The sequence below is a fragment of the Mytilus californianus genome, unplaced genomic scaffold, assembly GCF_021869535.1.
Source record: "Mytilus californianus isolate M0D057914Y unplaced genomic scaffold, xbMytCali1.0.p SCAF_9, whole genome shotgun sequence".
Classification (NCBI taxonomy): Eukaryota; Metazoa; Mollusca; class Bivalvia; order Mytilida; family Mytilidae; genus Mytilus; species Mytilus californianus.
Window position 1 is genome coordinate 72,229,140 of NW_026262745.1, and position 3,974 is coordinate 72,233,113.

The following is a 3,974-nucleotide window of genomic DNA, read 5'->3' on the forward strand; positions in this document are numbered from 1 at the left end:
GTCCTATGAACTTGACTAACAACCAATATGGCCGATATGACTATAGAAATAGAACGTAGGAGGTAATATTCAACTTTTGTCTACTTTCCTAACAAATCGATATGGATAGAGAAAATCTAACAAGGACAGAATGTTTTAAATGTTAAAATGGTTTACCCTTGTTCCACTTAAAATGTTTACATTCTTTTCCTATTAATTACTGAATACACTTATTCATGCGTAACCCATCTCTAGCTAAGGGTTTAAATTGAACTTCACATGCATGAATACAGATTCAATGAGGTCGAATAATTCACCTTGTAAATGAATTCACCAGCGATGTTTCTTAGACTGACAACATTTAACCAAAAACCAAACTAGCGTCTTTAGCGAATTATTATTAAACTATTTCACTTTCATTAATGATTGAAAAAAATCATATTGTATTTTTTTAAATCTCGTAGCTTATGCCCCTTCAAGGGCTCTCATTAATAGTTTTTATGTTTTATAGAAAGCTGTTATCTTATACAGTTTTAGACCAATGTAAATGGTCTTTAGAATATGCATGTTGTTCTAACATTTGTATATATCAATGCACAGTCAGATCAAAAACCAGCCTTGTATTAATGTGTACTTTATTATGCGAATTCTCCAAAAAGAAGAATTTTTTTGAAATATGTGAAGTCACAAATATTCGGACTTGGTAGACGTATCCAGTTGTGTATGACCATTGTATAGTAAGCAAATTCAACTCTTTTCTTTTCCGTGAGATACACAAGTATAAATAAATAACATTCAAATAAGGGTCTTATGTTAATTAACCGGCCGGGTCCCAGTAAAGACTACTAGGACAATTCGGAAATACCAGAAAGCAAGCCAGATATCAACCTATTTGTAAATATCTACAATGTATGACAAGTCGTTGATTACAAGATAATTTTACATGGTTAAGATACAAGATTACATGGTTTTTTGGCCAGTTATTTGGAATTCTTTGATTTTACTCATTTAGTGACATTACTAATTTTGCTTGCTTACCACTATTTTTCTTTCAATAATTTGATAACATATAGTTTAAAAAGTCATTATGAAAATCTTATAAAATTCTTGTTATTTTAAAAAAGTACCACAAATTTTGAGTTATAATTATATATATGGAAAACAAGGTCATGTACCTATCATTTTTTCTGCTTTCTCATTTTTGTTATATATATATATATATACTATTAATTCATAACAGTAATTTAAAAAAAAACTTGTCATTTTTAAACAGAGGAGCGAGCATCCTCAATAGCAAATTTACTTTCTATGATTAAAGATGTATTTGTTTGCGTTTGTCAGAAAAAATATCTTTTATGCTTTGTATTTTGTATTAAACTATATTTTAATATAGTTACTGATGAGTCTTTTGTAGACGAAACGCGCGTCTGGCGTAAATATAAAATTTCAATCCTGGTATCTATGATGAGTTTATTCAAAATATTGATTGTTTCAATTTTTACTAGATATGTATTTCACTTCATGGTTAAACACCTTAAATTTTCCTGTAGTCAAAATATGTTCTTTCCTGTAGTCAAAATTTATTTGCAAATCAATTACAGCAAATCAGCATGATAATTGTCAAAGTGTTCTTTAACTGAGTTTTTGGGATTCACTTTGCAGAACACGGACTTTGCCTTTTATATACATGTATTTGACGCGTATTCTACGCAACAATTACGTTATTTTATTGAACAGTAACAAGATACGCCAGTTGTTTTGTTTTCCATTGCAATTATTTTATTTTCACAACTAATTACTGTTCTTACAGCAACAAAAAAGACTATTCAATATCTTAATGTAGAATAGTATCACACAGACGATATGAAATTCAAGTATACAAACCAATTATACTTTTACTATATTTATAGAAATGATAGATTCGTCTTCATTAACGTAACAAAAAACAAAACCAAGTAATTATGTACAGTATCAAACTAATACTTGAATTCAATTCACGCATGAAGTGATCGGTCTATTGATTGATTGATTGATTGATTAATTGAGTGTTTGTTTTTGGAGCCACATTAAACACACTAGGTTTTTTCATTGATTGACCAGGTTTAATTGATGGACGAAGTCGATGTACCCTGAGAGAACCACAAAATGTTCAATCCTTGCCAATGTAGGATCGGAGTTAAAAGCACCTTGTCAGGACCAGGATTCGAATTCCCCAACTAAGATCTGATATGCTTTTGATCATTGAAGTCATATCGGCCATCAGATACCTTCGCATAAATTATATGATACATATACGTGAATGCTTTAATGTGAACGCAATTAAAGTTGACAGGAAAGTCTTCTCAATTAAGACATTAATTTTTTTTCAAAATGACAATGTCCGTCCTATATTTGAGTAGATAAAGCTGTCATAACTCCCATGCGTTAAAAGGTTTTACTTTAAAAAGTAACATAATAAAAAAACCGAACTCCAAGGAAAATCCAAAACGGAAAGTCCCTAATCTATGGCAAATTCAAAAGCTCAAACACATCAAACGAATGGGTAACAACTGTCATATTCCTACCTTGGTATATGCATTTTTCTTATGTAGAAAACGGTTGTATTAAACACGGTTTTACTGCTAGCTAAACCTCTCGCTTGTATGACACTCGCATACAATTCCATTATATTGACAACGATGTGTGAACAAAACAAACATTATATACCCTGTATGAAACCTGAATCACACATATATTACTGATTATCCCTGCATCAATGTTTTTTTCCAGGACCAGATATTTGTTAAACCTTCATACTGTACTTACTTACTTAATCCTCTTCGTGCTTTGATGCACATAAGGCCGACACTGGCTCTCTCCATAACACTCTGTCTTGTGCTTTCTTCTCTACTTTGCCATGACATCCCAACCTCCTTCATCTCGCTTTCCACTGTTCTTCTCCATGTTTCTTTTGGTCTTCTCCTTTTCTTCTTGTTAGTTGGAGTCCATGTCAGGTACACTTTAGCGATGTTTGCTGGTTCCTTCCTTAAGACATGGCCTATCCATTTCCATCTTTTTTTTTATTTCATACTTCATACTGTATATATATTTTCCGCATACTTGAAGTATTTGTAATTTGCTGTGAAAATAATTCTATCGTGTATGCAATAATATGTAAAAAAACTTTAAGGCATTGATTACGTATTTGATGTATAAATCGCGTAATTTCAAATGAAAAACGTATAATTGACTGATACACGTCATTATTTTTCCTCTGTGAACCTCTGACGTTCTGTAAGTGTTCTGTATATCGTAAGACTACGTCACATAGTAACGTTCGTTTTGATGACGTTCTTGAGGTTCCAATTAGGGCGAAAAACGTCGTATATACCCCGGCAGTTGCATAAAATTTACTTACATCTCTATGTTGTTATCCAATCATAAAACTCAATATATCCTTAATAGTGGGTTTAAAGGAACATCAATATTGTGTATATGAATTTTGGCTGTTTTCTTGGTGACAGTCTGTATATTACTATCCATACCAGACATTGGTCCGGAAATTACTACAATATTTTTTCCAACTTTTTGTTTCATGAACTTTGTGATTAAATTTTACGAAATGTAGAACCAAACTGCGGACATTATTCTATTCCGTTCCGGAACAATCAGTAAAGAAGTATCTTCATCGGAGCAGGCACTTTTGGGAAGCTTATATACATCGATCGTGACTTATCTTCGAGGCCACCTTTAACAGTAAACAAAGTTAAAACGGATAATATTTTCTCGTGGCATGCTACTTCTATACATATATAAGATTTGACATTTTCGATGGAGCTTCTTAACACAAATGAACTTATGAATTGTGTGATACGATCCAGACACTATTATGTAAAATTTAATTTTGATTTAAAAGACCTCTTTTGTTTAAAAGCAAACAATATATCTTAAGTAGTTATCTTAAATTTTTTAGTATTTTTGAAAGTTTTAAAGTGCAATGCTCTGTTAACACACTT